Below are 19,155 nucleotides of genomic sequence, written 5' to 3'. Positions count from 1 at the left end.
AAGAAATCCCTTCAGATTGGGACTGAGAAGACTTTCTTTGGAGAAGACTGAGAGCGGATCTTACTAATGCTAACAAATACCTGAAGGATGAGTGTCGAGAAGAAGGGACCAATCTCTTCAGTAGTACCCTGTGGTAGGACAAGATACAAGTACAATCTGGAACACAGGAAGAGGTGCATCAGAAAACAACTTCTCTACTGTGAGGGTGATGGAGCACCAGTTTCTGCTGCTGAAGTGCCTCCACCTTCCACAAGCTTGGGTACCACCCCAAGATGCCCATTGTTTTCTTGCCTGTGTTTTCCCAGCTGCCCTCTCAAAGGCTTTGTGCCATAATCAGGCTGTATCTCCCTGGGATAAGACCACTGTTGCAGCCCCAACAGGCTCTGCCCACCAGCTGGACAGCCAAGTCCCCTCTCAGGAGCCCTGTCTCACAAATGGGAAGCAGGATGTGAAGCTGCTCAGTGCAGGCCTCCTTTGCCCTAGCATACCAGCCATCCTGGCACTTTCTTGCAATGTTCTGTGGCTGGGAGCCAAGCCAGGAGGCGTTTGTTGTGTGAAAGCTGTGTGGGCCATGTAATCCCTCCTCGCATGATGCACCCCCGAGCAGGGTCAATCTGAGAAACCCTATAGCTGTGAGTAGGAAATGGTGAAATATTTCCTGGATCACAACACCAACAATTGGAACAGGAAAACAGATTTTAAAGAAAATACAGAAGCCACAAGGACTGTGGCTTAGTGCTGTCATGTTCTTCCTCTGGGCCTGGCAAGCATTGTCCTGCTCTGCTAGTGCCCACCCAGGATGATACTGCAAGGCTAATTCCCTAGACTGTTACCTTGACCTGTCTCTTTGCAACATTCCTCTGGCTCTCCAACAAGCATAATTTATTTGTCTTTGGCTTCCTTATCTAACCCCACCATGTTTATAACCTGTCTTTCAGTACTGATGATGGTCACAGCTACCCACCATTTGCTGTTGAGATTTTCAGACAGGAGCCTCTCTGCTTTGCCTTATACTGCTCCTGATGCCTAGAGGCAATGTCCTTTAAAAGCTTCATTAAATCTCGCCTTTGACATATCATCTACAGAAAATGGGACAGCAGCTAAGTAGTGATGTGGCTGACCTGTGATTACTGGTTACTCAGCAGTGTTATTTAGTTGTTTTCCTCCACTCCTTCACCAGCCCATCTGTATCTGTTGCACAAACACTGGGTTTCAGCCCTGAGCATCACCGCTTTGCCCTTACCCCCTGCCTGCATGGTTTCCATCAGCTCCAGGCCGGCAGGGGGCCTTCAGGCACAAAGAGGTCCTGTGTCCCCATCAGCAGCCAGGTTTCACTAGTGAGCCCCCACGTTAGGGATGTAGAGCCGTCGGGTGGTCCCTGGGTGGGCGAGGCCTCCTTCTTTTCCCGGGCTGGAGTATGTGGCCACTGAATTGGGGGAAGCCATGAGATGTACTGTTTCTGCTGCTTTGTAATGAGATTGTAAATAGTCTGATGCAAGGAAGGTGCTTTTGTTCTGCCTGATATAATGCCAAGCATACGGGGTCTGTCCATGACTTCAGCTGTCTTTCTGCAGTGATACAAACAGCAAATATGCCTTAGTCATTTATCAGTTTGTCGTGAGCCATCAATAGGTGTTTTAGGCTGGTTGCTTGACTAACAAAATACAAAACAGCACCCAAACTTTTAATCAGAAGCTTCTAACCTTCTGCCAGCATGATAAAAACTAAGCTCCCTTCCAGAAAAATAACCAAGAAGACGAAAGTCAAAAAGATAACCATCGTCTTTCAGACGTCTGTGCAATTCTTGAACTGGGACTTAAGCTCAAGGCGTTTTCAGCTCCTTTATTGTCAAGGCACATGAAAGAGATGACTGATATGGGAAGAGAGTGAGACGTGGAGCATGCATAGATCATTTCTATGGTCCAGGTTTTGTCTCAGTCATTGTAGAAGGGGGTGCTAACACACCGGACAGGTGTCAGCCTTCAGCGGTGGGTCTGTGAATTAGTCTTGGAAAACAGAAACTACAGAGCATCTGGAGTGGACAGGACTTTTTCTGTAAAACATATACAGATGTCAAATTTAGATCACCTTCTACAGTTTTAACACACAAAAAGGTAAAATACTTCTATTTCTCCACCTTTAAGACTTTATAAGAATAGCAACACATAGTTGGTCAGTCTGGCAAGTTCACCTCCGTTGTAACAGCAAGAACAATGACACTGCTGGTGTCACTTCTGTGAGTGGCCAGGCTGCCACTGCAGTCAAAGTGATCCTTGATAAGATTACAAGTTCAAGAGGGAGAGAAAGACAAAATGAAAGAAGTCAAGGAAACCTCTCCCACTTCAAATTCTTCAGGTTGACCTGTCAGCTTCGATGTTACTACATTTGCACTTAAATTTCTTGCCAAGGTCAGAGCAGATTAAAACCACCTTCATGTCTGACAGAAATACTACTCCCCAGTGAACAGGGGAGTGTAGGTCCCTCATTTTTAAGTGGAAAGAAAACTTCAGTCTTCTCTAACCAGCAACGTGGACTGCATGAGGGCCTCCCAGTATCAAATCCAGTCTGCACCAGCAGGTCATCTTCTCTCCATAATCCTGCATCCCCCCCTCTCTGTTTGAATTGAATTTGATCAGGAGACTCAAAAAGCGCCATTGAAAGTAGTAGAAAAACACAGCAATATTTGAAAGATAATATGATCTTATGATCACCAGCATTTTTCTCCCCTTTTCCCCTAAATCAGCCTTAAAACACAACAGCAGAATTATGGACAGCCAAGTGAGGGCTTGATTTCGGGAGTGACCTCAGGACTCACATTTCCTTTTGCCTGGAGCTCATTTCACATTTGTAGGAAACTTACTCAGTGGGAGATACATTTCTCTTAATGTTCAACAGCTGCATGGAAGCTAGGCAGCAGGAAAAACAGAGAGGCAGGCAAAGGATAACACTACTACTACTAATGTATTTCTCTCTTGTCTTTTAAAATGCCAGTTTTCACAAATAAAATGTAAGAAATGAAAGTCTGAAAAACCTGATTTGATGACATTGAGGCACATAGTGGCACAACAGAGGTCATAAAGAAGCCTGGACAAAGCACAATATCCATAGTCCAAGTGTCATGCAAGGCTAATAGGCCTATTAGATGCGGTGGCTTGCCCCATGCTTCTGCTGATGGGGCAAGCAAGGGTGGGAGGAAAACAAAGGCTTGGGCTATTATATCCCCTCCCAAAGTGATAAACAGGTACCCACAGGTGGTTAGGTACTGTTAGTGTTTTGCCCAAATAAGGGTGAGCAAGCCCTGGGTTCACCTGGTATGGTCAGTTTGGCAAATGCCACTTTGGTGAATCTCTGTGGCCAAAGGAGCCTTTGCACTCGGGCAAACAATAGAAACTGAGCTAAGTTACAAACAGCTGTGCTGCTTCTGCCTGGCTGCCCCTGCCTCACTGCTCTTGGACAGTGTGTTCTGCTTTGCCTTGTGCTTCAGACCACCTTAGCCCTGATGTTTTGGGCTTGAACTACCTGGAAACTTAAGTGCCTCAAGTTTCCTAGGAAAAGGCATTTAAGCACCTCATGACGTGGCAAGAAGTGCCACCAACAGTGTGCTCTCTGCACATCTGCAAGAGATGCTGCCTGCACCTCTGCAAACTTCTGTGCCAAGAGGAACCAGGATCAGGTCAGAGATCATCTGCCTCTTTCCTAGCACCCTGGAAAGATCTAGAAGCCTTTGAATAGCTGAGCAGTTCCAACACTGGCACAAAGGAGCCAGGGAGCAGCTTGAAATTTCTACTCCACTGCAGTGAGTAGAACAGACTTTCCCTAGGGCTCCAGGCCACCTATCTGTAAGTGGGGGAAAGCCATTTTGTGGCTAAACTTTTCCAAGTGTTGACTCTCCTAAGTGAATGAATTGCCCATAAGCATCCTTGTGAAGATTTTCCCAAGTGAATTAGAACCCAGATTTGAGTAATTTGTATATAGTTGTGGGTGGGGCTTTCCAGCAATAAAATGAACTGCATGTTTTATAATTCCTGCCTCGTTAATTGCCCCAACTAAATTAGCCAGCCACATTTACAAAAATGTCTAGCTTGACCAGGGTTAGTAATTGGATGACAGAATGCAGAACAGTGAGAGGTTTTATTCTAGTGCAGATCTAAGTAACACAGTGCTGAGGGAAAACAATGTGAAAGCAACAGAGAGACAATTTTATTGAGAGTATTCCAGAGCAGATTGGCAAAAGGAGAGGATTTGCTGAGATATATCTTTGGGGAAGATGCACAGAAAAGGAGAGACAGTACTTGTCAGCACAGAAGACTGTACCAGGCCACTTCAATGTAAGCCAGAATTTTCCATTTGATCACTTCCTGCATGTCCCCATCACATGTCACAGACTGAACTTGCACCCTTTTTTTCTCTGCTAGAGTGGCAGTTCACAGCAGTGAGAGCAATTACTCAGGATAATTTAAAAGCAATGTACCTGGTTTACATTACCTGGGTGGGAATCCTCACTCAGCTGGAAATCAATCTTTATACATCCAACAAATGAGAAGGAAGATGAAATTAAGAGGGGGAAGCTAAAAAGAAGCAGAGGAAGGAGTCAGGAGTGGCAGAGAGCAGGGGCATGGAAACGATGGTCAAGGACTCCAAAGAGAGAGGAAGCAAAGAGCAGGGAGGAGGGATAAAAAATAAATCAGTGGGAGCCCAGAGGTAGCAATAAGGGGAAAGGAGGCATTTGTTTTTTTAATTATAGTGTTTGGTTTGAAAAATGAATGCAAAACAATCACCCAAATTTTAACCTATGTTGATGTTGTTGTACCCATGGACACTTTCTGGATAAAATCAGGAGTTGTTGCCTCACCTGCGTGCCCATAGACCTGCACCAGATTGTTGGACTGACTCCCCTCTCTGTGTGTGCCCATGTGCAGTGCTGGGGAGGGGATGGAGATAATGCTGACAAAAATAAGTCCCTCTTTGTCTGGCCTGAGTCTGGCTACAAGATTAGATAAGATGAAGATACTCATTCGGTTAAAGATGATAGGTTTTCTAAAAATGCAATTAACAACTTCAAGATGCCCTTCCAGGAACCATCAGGAGCAGTCAGAGTGCACAGTGTTTATCCTAGAAGGAGCCAAGGTCTCTCAAAACACATAGATTCAGACTCAAAGGCAGATGCATGTCTGCCAAGCTGTGGACAGGAGCATCAGCTATGTTTCTCTGGCCCTACTGGGGCGCAGGTGCTGGCTGGTAAAAGGCCAGTCTGGGAGGTGGAGGAGGGCCCTGGTGGTTTAATGGTTCATAAATAATTTCCATCTCTGGCTGCAAAGAAGGGGGTGACTTGGGGACCAGAGGTGTCTCAGAGCAATAACTCTTCTTCAGAGAAGTGCTGCATGCTCCGTGCATGGCAGCATGTTTCTGAGGAAAGCTTAGCAGCATGGATGCTACCCTGTAGCTTATTTATACTTAAATGAGAAGATTTAAATCCCCTCTGCATTTGGCAGTGCAGGTTTTAAGACTCATCTTAGGATGGTGGCAGCACAGTATGAGCATTCTGGCAAAGCTTAAAACCAGTTGTTGTGTGTAACTGTCCTGAATTTCAGATCTGTCCTTAAGTAAGATAAGGCAGACCTTTATTTGGGCTCTGTATCTCACAAGCTGCAAACCATTGAGGGTACAAGCGGTTAACGCGGCCACTGCATTGTGACAAAACACAAGTGGAATTTACCAGTTTGCTCTCAAAAGCACTCAGTACTGACCTAAATCTGCTCTCAGAAAAGCCAGTTGTGAGACAGGAGCATTCCCAGGGCATTCATATCTTACACTGGAGATGTGGGCTGTGCCTGGCAGGTGTTTCTCAGCAGCAGCTCTTTACAAACAGGCACACATGCAGAATGCAAGCCCGTGGAAGGGCCAGAAGGTCTCCCACTGCTCATTCTCCAGTCAGGCTGAGCTGCCCGTGCTGCCTGGCTGCCAAGGTGCTCACAGCTCCGGGAGCCCAGGAAGGTTCCCCTCCTGTGGAACCAGCACAGGCCTGAGTTGTCTTCCAAGTTGGAGGCCTGAAGCTTTACATGTTCTTTAGTCATCAGTGGTCTTTTCTCAGTGCTAAAGCTATGCAGCCTATATTGCAGTGGGTTGTTCAGTGTTGGAGAAAGGCTGCTTTTTAGAAGCATTTAACATTTTTCCCAGGTCTGAGGTGCTAGGCACACCATCAAGTTGGAGATGACAAGTTATGCTTTGCATGGGAGTTTTCTTCCTGTGCATTTTCAGATGTCAAGCTGGGACCCTGTACTGGGCTGCATGGGCTGAGCCCTGCAAATGTGAGAGTCTGTGCAACGGTGTGCAACGGTGTGCCCACCCACAGACCTGTACATAGGCAGCAACTGACCTGATGAAAATCATAGCTTAGGGCCAACCTCTCTGTCAGCTTGTGAATTGACAGTCAAAAGTGACAAGACAGAAGTGCTGTCCCTCTGGATCAGACTGAAGTGTCTTTGACTCAGTTATGTGACACTGATACTGTTCAATATTGGATTGTTATAGGGGGAAAGATATACAAGCTGGGGTCGGAGTGGCTGGAGAGCAGCCAAACAGAAAGGGATCTGGGGGTGCTGATTGATACCCGCCTGAACATGAGCCAGCAGTGTGCCCAGGTGGCCAAGAGAGCCAGTGGCATCCTGGCCTGCATCAGGAATGGTGTGGTCAGCAGGAGCAGGGAGGTCATTCTGCCCCTGGACTCTGCACTGGTTAGACCACACCTTGAGTCCTGTGTTCAGTTCTGGGCCCCCCAGTTTAGGAGGGACATTGAGATGCTTGAGCATGTCCAGAGAAGGGCAACAAGGCTGGGGAGAGGCCTTGAGCACAGCCCTACGAGGAGAGGCTGAGGGAGCTGGGATTGGTTAGCCTGGAGAAGAGGAGGCTCAGGGGTGACCTTATTGCTGTCTACAACTACCTGAGGGGTGGTTGTGGCCAGGAGGAGGTTGCTCTCTTCTCTCAGGTGGCCAGCACCAGAACAAGAGGACACAGCCTCAGGCTGTGCCAGGGGAGATTTAGGCTGGAGGTGAGGAGAAAGTTCTTCACTGAGAGAGTCATTGGACACTGGAATGGGCTGCCCGGGGAGGTGGTGGAGTCGCCATCCCTGGAGCTGTTCAAGGCAGGATTGGACGTGGCACTTGGTGCCATGGTCTAGCCTTGAGCTCTGTGGTAAAGGGTTGGACTTGATGATCTGTGAGGTCTCTTCCAATCCTAATAATACTGTGATACAGTGATACTGTGATGATAAACACTTATGAAATTGCTTTTATTTCATAGGTTGTTTTTTGCTAAGCTCTGTTATGTAGTGGCTGAGAGATTTCTTGAGGAATACAGTGTTGCTCCCATTTGTTGTCTCACTTGCTGCATATTTTAAATCTGATTTCCAAAACTAAGAAATATATTCAGAAGGTAGCCCACGCTGTGTTTTTGTGGTGTCAGGAAAGAAACCTGCCAACAGAAGTAGTGATAATGTCTTCTAAGATTTTAACCACTCTCGATCTAATGTTATGATGTTGTCACTTTAATCTCTATATCAGTGAGCACTAAATCTGATTAAAGTACTTTGCATATTGATTTCAAATCCATTCTCCATTGACCCCAAAGCATGTAATAATGTGACTACCATACACAAGAGTGGTGTGGGTGTAAGCTAGCTGCTTAGCAATTTTTTTTTCAGTCTAGACATCCTCACTGCAGCATCAAACAGAAAGTCAGATTGCTTCTCTGTCCCGAGAGGTTTATCACATGATTACCTGATCCCTTTGAAGTAAATGGGGTGTGTGCACCAGCCCAAGAGGCAATGTAAGGCTGCCCAAAGACATGTCCCTACAGATTCCTCAAAAGGCACAGGCAGGAGGTCTTTTCCTTTCTGAGGGTCAGAAATGCTGCAGAATTACCTTTACATAGCTGCTGTGGGCTTCCTATCCATCAGCTCTAAGAATATTTTTTCCTTGAGTGGATGTTGGTGCAGAGGCAGAAATTCTGTGTTGGTAGGATGGTGCTGGGGAGAGGATTCCCCTCTTTTGTGCTTTGGTTCTCCAGCACAGAATTAAGTTCAGCATTGGTGTCGCTTTCCATATTGGCTGTGTTTCTCTTGTCCTTGGGAGGGCTGGCAGCATCTGCCTGCTGTGCTGCACTCAGCTATGTCTTTTTGGTTTTTAGCTCTGGGAAATTTTATGAGGGGAAGCAGTGCCCTAGCTTTTTAAAGTAACTGTGTTTTTTAAAAGTGTAATTCATGAGAAATTTAGTTCTCTGATAGCTCTGGGGCTGTAGGATAGGACTGCATGGAGGAGGAGATGCAAACCACTGACCAACAGCTGCACATGATAGGTAACTCTGAGCAGTGTTAGTTAATGAGGATGTGATTTACAGCCCCGGTTGAACCATAGCCTTGCTTAAACCATGGGAGTGGAGGAAAATCATATAAAAGAATGTATTTTGCCTCTCTGGCCCAAGGGTGGACCAACTGTAACTGAGTTATTCTTGACTGCTGCTCATCTGCCCTGTCCATGAAGACCTCTAGTGACTGAAACATTTCAGCTTCCTAGAATAATCCCTCCATGCCCTGTGGTGACTGTGCAACACCCTATTCGTTTCTGCAGGAAGCCAGGGGTCTACCCTGGAGCCTAAAAGCTGTAGAGAAAGAGAGAAGAAAGATCTTCATAATTCTCAGGCTATACTTCAAAGTTATGTTTCTCTGACACAACGCTCTGGTGCATAACATCCTCTCTTACTCAACCTCTTCTGCCTGCTCTCCACATCTTGATTTGCTGCTGGCGGGGCTGTGATGCAAAGTGTAGCCCTGAAAACATCTGCATTAGGGGAAAAAGACATAGCTCCCCTGTTCTAACAGTACTGATGGGGTAGTGGACAGGAGCATGGGAGTGGAACAACATCAGAGAGAGAGATGGTCAGGGTGGTTTCACTGGCTTTGCTGCCAAGGAAAATGCTCATGGAAGGGGACTCTAACTTGGGGTTCTCACCTGTTGACTAACAGCAACTGGGCTTAATTAGGCTGTTCCAGAGATACTGTTACACTTAATTCCAGTCTCCCAAAAAGTACCCTGTCCAAACCCAGTTACGCTTCATGAACACCTTTCTCAAGCACATACTTAAAGACCAATGTGAGCCTCGGCCTCGTTCCAGATGCTCTTTACAAAAGGTGCTGGTCCATGTCATGAAGCAGCCCATTATTAAATATACCTTAAATTAACTTGGATCATAGCAATTCAAAGTCATTGAGATGTTTTTGAGTATTTGAAATTGCTATTTCCCCCTGCCACAATCAAAAGAAAGGAAGAGGAAAGGAAGAAAGGAAGAAAGGAAGAAAAGGAAAGGAAAGGAGAGGAGAGGAGAGGAGAGGAGAGGAGAGGAGAGGAGAGGAGAGGAGAGGAGAGGAGAGGAGAGGAGAGAAGAGAAGAGAAGAGAAGAGAAGAGAAGAGAAGAGAAGAGAAGAGAAGAGAAGAGAAGAGAAGAGAAGAGAAGAGAAGAGAAGAGAAGAGAAGAGAAGAGAAGAGGAGAAGAAAAAAGAAAAGAAAAGAAAAGAAAAGAAAAGAAAAGAAAAGAAAAGAAAAGAAAAGAAAAGAAAAGAAAAGAAAAGAAAAGAAAAGAAAAGAAAAGAAAAGAAAAGAAAAGAAAAGAAAAGAAAAGAAAAGGAAAAGAAAAAGAGAAAAGAAAAGAAAAGAAAAAGAATTGACTAGGACAGTTTTAGAAAAAAAGAGGAAATCCTGCTTGTGATGCATGCTGCTGATGCTCTCTTCTGCAGCAGTGTTTCATCCTCAGTGCTATGTTTACAGCGGAAGAGTTGACAGATCCATAAATGTGGAGGCTAACAAGCACAGCTATGCTCAAAATGTTTCTTTGGGAATCACACATGCTTTTCTTATCCAAGCTGAGAGAACACTGTGTTACTAACGTGGTGCACAAGGTCTTGTCAAATTGCGAAGTGAAAACGATGTTCTCTTTGCTGGTTTTACTTGCAGTGGTGTCATCGTATTCTGGGTCCAAACATTGCTCTACAATGTTTCCTTTGCAAGGTTTCCTGTATGGGAGGCATTTGTCTACCCTTGATCAGAAACTAGTATGTTTTAGGAGTTTTTGGAAAGAATGAAGCTTCATTCAATTTCAAAATGTTCTATTTGGAAGCAAATGTTCCAAGAGCCTGACTATTAGGCATGTCCTTGCTCTTGTGTTTGATGACTAGAATGTAGTGAGTGAAGCTGCTTAGGTAAGAAGCTAATGGACAGGTTGCTATGAATGTTTATTTTCAAATCCCTTCTTCAGCCACTGAGTTATACAAAATGGAAAGCAGGGCAAATTCAGTACATGTTTACTCAGTTTGCACCAGTTCTCCCTCCAGCAGCTCCTCAGGAGAACCCACAGCTCTGTACTTGAGCACATGGAGCAGATGACTGATTCGCTTGTTGGTTATTGAAACCCAATGCAAGATGCAAGTAAAACAGAGAAAGACTATAAACAGCTGAGTACCCTGCTTTTCGTGGGGCACCCTTAGTTACAGTGTAGTGTCTTCTTGTAATGTCCCATGGTATCTATCAAGGGAGGAAATACTTTGAAACATTCCATGAGATAAAATTGTGCAGCCAAGAAGAATTCCAGCAGATGATAATACTCTGCTACAAATATGTAACATGAGTAAAAGGCAAAAGCAAAAGCAGTCTTAATCCTTTAAATTGTCTGGCTCATGATATTTTTTTGTCTCTAGTCATTGACAACAACATTAGTTTATATATTGAAAACATCTCTAATTCAGGGGGATGAGATCTCTGGAGACAGTAAAGACATGAGATAATGTGGGGATGCTACAGCTGCAGTTAGTCTTCAAAGTAAGGATTAGTTTAGTGCCTGGAAGAGCTCTAATTTTATAATGCCACTCATTTTTCAAAGAAACAACCTTCATAGGCTCTGATCCAATTGTCACAGAATGCACAGAATAAATATTGCTCTGCATAGTTTTCCTTGAGTGACAATCAGTTTCTTAGAGCTTTCTTACTAATCTTACTATCTTGTGTAATCAAACATAGTAAAGAAGTGCCACATAAAATTTAGTGTCAGTATGAGATTTGGGGGGGAAGGAAGTTTATTTCTTTACCTTGTTTTGGTTTTGTGAGTTCAGGAGGGGTGGGGGTTGTTTGCTTGCTTTCTTTTTAATTCCATTTGTTTAGGTTTTAACAGCCTTTGGTGCACTTGGAAATGCTCACACTGAAATGCAGTGTTGAGGCAAGGGAGACAAAATTGGCAGTGGCTGCAAAAAGTTCATTTACAGACCAAAAATTAACCCAATGTCTGTTTACACAACCTAGGCAAAATCCAAAAAGTATATACAGAGTACTATGAAACAGAAACTGAACTGTCACTTTCATTCACTTCTAATGGTTAAGTAACATAAAGTGGGTTTTTAAATGGACTTTCTGATCTGGCATCTTCCCCACTGAGGAGTGCGATGCTATGGTCCAGAAGTGAAGAAAAGCATTGTATGTGTCAGTAGCTTAACCAAAGCAGTGCTGATGTTTGAAAACACATGAAATACAAATCACACGAGATAAATCCAGCATTCTGTGCAAAATATGACTGTCTTGTGAAGCCAGAAGTGTCAAGCTTATGTATTATCAGCACAACCACCTGTAGATCACAAAAACAACCCAAACTAATTGTCTTTGGAAAAGATGAACAGAGATTGTCTGAAACACTATTAGAGATTGGGGCAGGGTGGAGGAAGACTCTTTTTGTAATGCCTTCATCCTTCAGGGAAATAAAAAACTGGTACACCAAGAGGAAGGATAAATTCTTACCCATATCAGAGTATGTATAAGGCAGATCAGCAGTGCTTAACAACATCTTTTAATAGCAGGACCTTTCCAAATGAAATACTAGAAGAATGTTTTCCTGCCAGAACATCCTATGGGTTTCCTGCCTTCTTCAAGATATTGGGACCTTCTTGAAAAGCTTTTCTGGTTCTGGAGGATGATAGAAAAGAGGCTAGAAAAGCTGATGAGAAAACAGCCCATGGAGTAGTAACTACAAAGGGAGAAAGGGGCTTGAGTCTTCTATAGATAGTTTCAGACAGCACTTCAAGATGTAATGAGGGAGTGACTGGATTTTGTAGATATCTTTCAGCTCTGTCAATTAAGATCACAAATATCTGTCTGTGGTTCAGCTTAATTTTATTAGCTTGTCCAGATAAATTCCAACTCCTATACTATCATTCCACATACGTTTTTATATTCCTGTGTGCTATGTTGTAGTTGTTCTAGCCATGACAGTCTGAAGGATTTAAGCAAACTGTTGGTTGTAGGGAGAAAGTACATTTATTTCTTCAGTAACCTTTCTCAGTCTAACGAAATAAGCAAGCTTTTCAGCAAACAAACTCCTCTTTGGAAAGCTACATGAGCTTTTAAAATTAAAATACCACTTTCAATCAAATGTTTCTCTTCCACTCTAATAATTGTTGTATTTTGTTATGTAGCCTATCGCACAGTCCACATTATCTAGTTCAAATATTTACTTCTGTTCCTTACATGTATGTGGTTATAATATTCTCATGTCTGCCTGACATCTTGGCACTGATTTAACTGCCAGTTTGATCTGAAACCACGTAGTTAAGCTAGTGCAAAATCATTGTGACCATTTGTTTGAACCAGACTTACTCGATCTAGGTTGGTTTAAGCTGAACTGAAATAAGTTGTTCTCATCTGATTTCACGTGGGCTTCATAACAAGATATGCTTTGGTTGCTTAGCCTTGTTTTAATATAAGCTTTCTTGCAGACATAAGACGACTCATCACGGTATGGGCGTGGTGGTGGCCGTGCTAACCAAGCACTCCTTTACACCTGCAAATTCCACCCTCAGCAGAGGCACTAATCTGCCACGGCAGTGCTGGTACTGTGGCCAGATCCGGATTTACTGAAGCAAGAAGGGGAGGTTAAGGGAGGTGTGGGATGTGCAATGCCCTGCCACTGCCCCCAGCCCTCTCACCATGGGTTGTGTCCCTGTAAACTGATAAAGGAGCAGTCTCATCCCCAGCGTTCATGTTCAGCAAAAGTTACATCTGCTTACCAGACTTTGAGGGTGATGGCTGCCGCAGCCCAGAGTGTCAATCCACATCAGCCTCCCTGCGTCAGCAGAAGCATTTCAGGTAGACAAGCCATGCTGCCAGATCATTTATCTACCAAGGAGGGTCTTTTTCATCTTGGGGAGGAGAGGAGGCTGCTGTTTTACCCACAATGTATTGTAGAATTAAAAAACCAAAACCCACAAACCAACCAACCAAACCCCACAAACAACCAAACCCCACCAAAACCACACACACACAACAACAAACCCCCCACCAAACCCCAGCAACAACAAAAAACAAACGAAACCAAAGCAGCTTTGGTAGTGAAGCTGCATTTACACCAAGATATGGCTGACATGGATTTAAAATATTCCTCTGCTGGCAAAGAATTCCTATTGGAAACATACAGTAGCTAGAGAATACCCTGCTCACACAAGGTAACACTGATCTGCATAAACTGATTTAGTGTACGGTTTTAGCTTGCTCATAGCTATGTCATGGCTGAGACACAGGACCCATAATCAGTGTCCTCTGAAGAGCATTACTGGCAGTTCAAGCTCTTAGTGAGGAGTCCTCTGATCTCTCTAGGTTGGACACAGTTAATTCCCAAAGCAAGAGATACTCACATGTGTAAGCCTAACCTGTTATGCATTGATGCTCCTGTATTTGCCTGCTGCTTTTGAAACCTTCACAATACTACCCAGTGTTGCCCAGGACAAGATGTCCAAACTCGGAGGAGCACTGTTCCTCCCAGCAGTGACAACTGTTTGCCTAGGAGCTGCCTGCTACGTTACAGAAATGAGGTCTCAGTGTTTATCAAGCAAATAACTGAGTCTGATTCTCTGACACAGGTAAAACATGTCATTCCTATGTGACATCTTTCTCCCCTCCCTTCTCACTGCAGGGTCTGTTTGGCACAGACCTGAGATGAGGGAGGAAGGCAAGTGCAACCCTTTTCTCCCATGGGAGCTTTCCCATGGGCCTGCTTCCCTCTTGGCACCATCCCAAAGATCCACAGGACACCTGAGTGCTGAAGCCAAGTGTATCTGCCTTTGATCTCTCCATCTTGACCTCTGAGCAGCCCCGCTGGCACGCCAGCCAATACTCCCTACTGGAAATAAGAAAGAGAAGGAGAAGCTTTGTGTAATATTTTTTCAGCTGAATTTGTGTTCATCCAGGGAAGGGACTGTTTCTGCATCGTGGCCTCTTCGATCGCCTTTTGTCAGCAGAGCAGGCTCCTGGATCACAGAGTGCTGTGAACAGCTGGTGACATGAAAGAGTGCCAGAGGGTCAGTGATCTTCCTAGCAGAGGTTGTGGGGATTACCCAGATTTGGGGTTGAAAGTCCAACGTAGTGACATGATTCTGTTTCTACAGCAATAACATTTGATTGAGACATAATTCTACAGTTCAATTACAAAGAAAGGATTTCAGGGTTTCTGAACACAGAAGGTCACCATGATCACAGCTGCATAAGAACATGGCCCTGGGGATCTCCATCATGGTCATTACTCATGCAGCCTGGCCTGTCTTCTCTGAAGGCAGCTCTGGAAAGACTGCCTTTGTGTGCGTGTGTAAGCCTCCGTACCTGTGCCTGTGTGAAAGGCAGCACACAGGCAGGCTGTATTTCCCCAGTCAAGTCACTGGGAAATACTGCTCTCCATACATGATTAACTCCATGTGCATTTTGCTGGTGTCACCTCAGGTGGCAATGTCCTCAAGCACAATTACAGCCATGTGACCACCTCCGTATACCACAGAGGAGGAATCTCTGGCGAGCTCAGTGATACCCATGCAGAGATGCCCTACCTGCCATGAAGCTGCTGCTGGTGGAGAGGACGGCAGATTCCTCCACTTCAGGAGGCAAAGCCACATATGCAGGTCTTACGACCTTCAGGGACTTCCAGGAATAAAGCCCTGAGTACAGACACAGACGGAAGCACTCTCTGGGGCTCTGGCTGGGCTTGCTCGAGTGGACACAGAGCCCTGATGAGACCTTGCCCGGAATACTGCATTCAGTTTTGGAGTCTCCAGTTTGGGAGGGACAGAGATCTACTCAAGGGAGTCCAACAGAGGGCCATGAAGATGGTTAAGGGATTGGAGCACATGGCCTATGAGGAAATGTTAAAGGACCTGGGGCTTTTTCAGTTTGGTGAGGAGAAGACTTAGGGGGGGACCTAATCAGCGTTTAAAAATGTCTGAGGGCTGGGGGTCAGGAGAGAGAGGACAAACTCTTCTCAGTGGTGCCCTGTGATAGGACAAAGGGTAATGGATATATAAACTACAGCACAGGAAGTTCCACCTCGACATGAGGAAGAACTTTTTTACTGTAAGCACTGGAACAGGCTGTCCAGAGAGATTGTGGAGTCTCCTCTGGAGACTTTCAAGACCCATTTGGATGCATTCCTGTGCCACCTGCACTAGATTCTATGGTACTGCTCTGGCAGGGGGGCTGGACTCAGCCATCTATGGAGGTCCTTTCCAACCCTTAACATCCCGTGTTCCTCCATCCTTCAGTCCATATTACCCAGGTGAGCATGAGGGAAGGGCTCCTTTTCTCAGAGGGGGAAAGCGGACCATTCTGGGTCCTTGGACAGCAGTGCTATCACAGCAGGGATCAGCTGCTCAGTGGTGCCATTCATGAGTGACAAAGCCTGTACGCAGATAAGTTATTGCGCCCTGAGGGAGTGCTACTAATAAACCTCGTTAACATCTTGTTCACATCTTTGAAAGGTTTCACAAGTACTAAATATACTGAGACATCTCTACCTGTTACGGTAGGGGAGTCAAAGTGATGTCCTGATGCAAATGTTGCCTTTTTCTCCTTTTACATTCGTCACGGGGACTAAATTAGTACAGATAAATCAGTGGCAAATTCTCCTCTCCTCTCCCCGTCCGCATCGTGGCTGGGGACGGCGCTCTGCGGGGTGCCAGCAGCTCAGATCCCTCATTCCTCCTGATAGTTCCAGTTTCTCTCTCTTGCCTGAACCATCCACATATACATGAAATGGTGGTACCTAATGGCTCTGCACACAGCCTGCCTGGCTTTGACAAGACACTGCTTTCTAATGCACGCAGTGAAGATGTCTACATCTCCACATGAAAGCATTACTCTGAAGAGTTTTTGAAGTGTCACGGGTTTAATCTACAAAACCTCCACAAAGCAGTAGTTCTAAGGGACACGATTTAAATGCAAGCCACAGCCACTGCCATCAGAGGCAGCCTTTGATCCGCAGGGGCACTGGGCACCCACTGCTGGGCTGGTGGCGTGTCAGTGGCTGCAGTGGCCCTGGGGTGCAGAGCCCCTAGGCAGATCCAGGGGCTCACCCTGTGCTAGCAGCGCTGGCAGCTGCATTTCTAAGGTGTGTGTAGCTGGTAACTCAATTTGATGTGAGGAGTCACCTTTCTGTTCCTGAATCACACCTAAACCCTTTGGAGAAAGTAATCATTAGATTACTTGCAAAGATAGGTGGCACTTAGCATGATGGTGAAACACAAAGCTAGACAGATAAGAGGTGAAGACAGCACTTAGTCATTATTTAGGCCACCTGCATTTGCCATCTGGATTTGGTTTATGGTACACATTCCTCAGCATCTGTACTGGAAATCAGAGAATGTCCTTGTTTTCTTCAACCCCCACCCCCGTGTCACAACCACACCACCGTGGACAAAGCACGCCGTGTGAAAATGGTTTTGAAGCCCGTGTTGAGGGGAGCTGTGAGTGCTCAGACACTTCCAAAAGCAGTCACCTAAGGGCTATCATCTGCCCTCCTCCCTGCCGTGACAGCACAGGTGCTACCTTCTGCCTCTGTTCCCGTGTGTGTGCACATGCACTCACACACAAATGCACATGGAAGGGGAACAAAAAACTAAGAGTGGAGAAGTTTCACCCAGCCCATGGGCTCCCCAGCTGCATCCAGGCAATGGAAGGCTTCCTGAGGCTTGCTACCTCTGGGTAGCCATCTGCATCCTTCTATCACACCATGCTAGTGTAGCAGAGGTCTAAAGCCATGGCTTCATCAAGTGGCTAACCTAGCTCTAAGACAGCTGGTGCTGGGTAAAATACCCGTCAGGCTTGTGGTGAAAAGCATGGAAACAGTGCCCATTGGTGCTGCCAGCTCAGCTTTCTCCAAAGCTGTCTCCACGGGGTGGCAAGCAGGCTTTGTGCCAGATAGCATATCACCTCCTGAAGCTGATGAAAAGCCAAACCCAGCATAAACACAGTCTGCTTTGGCTAATGTGGCAGAAACATGATATGAATAAAATTTGCACTTCCAAGAGACCTAATGGTACACAGAGATAATGCCTGAATGGCCTTGAATCCATTTCTGCCTGGCTTTGTGAACCCAGGGCATGGATGTTTCTGGATAGGGACCACACCAAAATTGCATGGCTGGGAGAGGCAGTCATTTCTTTCTTCACTCAGCTATTGGCAAAAGAGGGCTGTGTCCACAGCCTCTCTGGCAGCATCTTCCTGGGTCTGCAATATACAGATTAAAGAGATGATAGCAATTATATTGAATCCTTTGCCCCTTCCAAAGACTCTGAAGTAGTGACATAACCATTTGATTTGCAACACTCTTATCAGCCAGATCCATGGCTGGTGTTGTTTACAATAATCACTGAGATTTGAAATCTCAGTAATGAGATTGATAAACATATTTATTTTGGGCTTTTTTTTTTTTTTTCATTTAAAAGCAAGCACAAGTTAATGTTATAGGGTATTAAAAAGAATGTGAAAGAACATATCTGTATCTGGTCATAGATGAATGGAGGGAAGGCATCACAGAAGTGATGTAGTGATGTTACTGTGGCCTGTACAGACCTCTAACTTCCCTGCTCATCTTCTTGCCTCTAGCTGCAGCCTTATCCACATAAGGAGGTCAAACTCAAGAATTCTGAGCAAAGGGAGGTTCTCTGGGAGCTCTAGGCACCAGGTGTTGGGATGGTTTGTCGCAGTGGATTAGCACTAGGTGCTCATAGTATGGCTCAGGGCCAGCAGGTTACGTGGTAATGCAGCTACATTTATTTTAAAATGGTGAAATCTGAGGTCACTCTGCAAAAACAATGTTAGAAATGCCACAAAGAACAACAAACATCTGTGAGACTGGCTATAAAAAGAGCAGTGGGAGGAAAGAAGGCAGCAGATTTATGAGGACTTCTTATAAGTTGTTATGGAGAGACCAGGGAGAAGGAACAGAAATATATGTAGAGACTCCGGAGGAGAATTTCCAGTCTCATTCCTGAAGATGCATGTGCACTTACAGACCAGTGTGTTGGTGAAGGCATATGTGAGCAGATGTACGCACGTGCAAACATCCAATCTCATCCAGCGGCGTGAATTATGCACGTATGGTTCCTCCAAACAGTGACCCGCAGCTTGTACTGCTCCAGAGCGAGACTCTTGCCTTCTGGAAGTCTGCTTGCACCCATGTCTGCGCCTTATTGGGCTGTGGAGTGCACTTTGCAGAAGGTGCCTATGTTTCAGAGCTGTGTGGCTCTAACAGCAGTGCATGGGGATGCTGTCAAGCTGTGCAGACAGCATAGCTACTTTAGGTAACAGAGCACTAACAGAGCCATCTTTTTCATGTCCTGAGATGATGCTGAACACGCTTATCAATTCACACAGTCCAGCAAGCAAGCAAGCACTGCTGGTTTGGAAAGGAAGAAAAGAGCTGACATTGTTGCAGCTTTGCTCCCATGGAAGTGAGTGAGATGACAATCTGCCTTAGCTGTGTCAAGGCAGGAGACTTGGTTGTAAAGCTAAATACAATGTGGTGGCCAGTTCTCAGCTAGTGATGGCTGCAAAACATGCACTATTTTGTTCTTCCTTGCCAAAAAGAGAACATGAGATTTTTTGGTCTTGGATGCAGTGTTTAGCAAAACACAGCTTGTGAGGTGCCCTGAAGGGATAAGATTTAAACTGCTTCACAAACATCAGTAGTGTTAAAGGATTGCATAAGATCAGTGTCCTCCCACCTAGGAGCATTTAAAACTTCACTGTGAAAGTGTCAGTAAATATTAAGTGCTGTCCCAGCATTGAGATTTCCCCCCTCTGCTTG

General features: G+C 45.2%; 1 protein-coding gene across 1 annotated transcript in view; it reads right to left on the bottom strand.

Annotated features, from left to right (window-relative positions):
* Positions 1-1,884: 1,884 nt before the first annotated feature.
* MTHFD1L (methylenetetrahydrofolate dehydrogenase (NADP+ dependent) 1 like) overlaps positions 1,885-19,155 on the bottom strand; it is a 214,957-nt gene continuing 197,686 nt past the window's right edge. Inside the window, exon 28 of the mRNA XM_064169396.1 lies at positions 1,885-2,053. The gene's annotated coding sequence lies outside the window, so the exon portion shown is untranslated. The remainder of the gene's footprint in view (positions 2,054-19,155) is intronic.

The sequence above is a fragment of the Pogoniulus pusillus genome, chromosome 31, assembly GCF_015220805.1.
Source record: "Pogoniulus pusillus isolate bPogPus1 chromosome 31, bPogPus1.pri, whole genome shotgun sequence".
Taxonomy (NCBI): domain Eukaryota; kingdom Metazoa; phylum Chordata; class Aves; order Piciformes; family Lybiidae; genus Pogoniulus; species Pogoniulus pusillus.
Note: the sequence above shows the minus strand (reverse complement) of the source record. Positions and strands in the feature narration are given on the sequence as shown.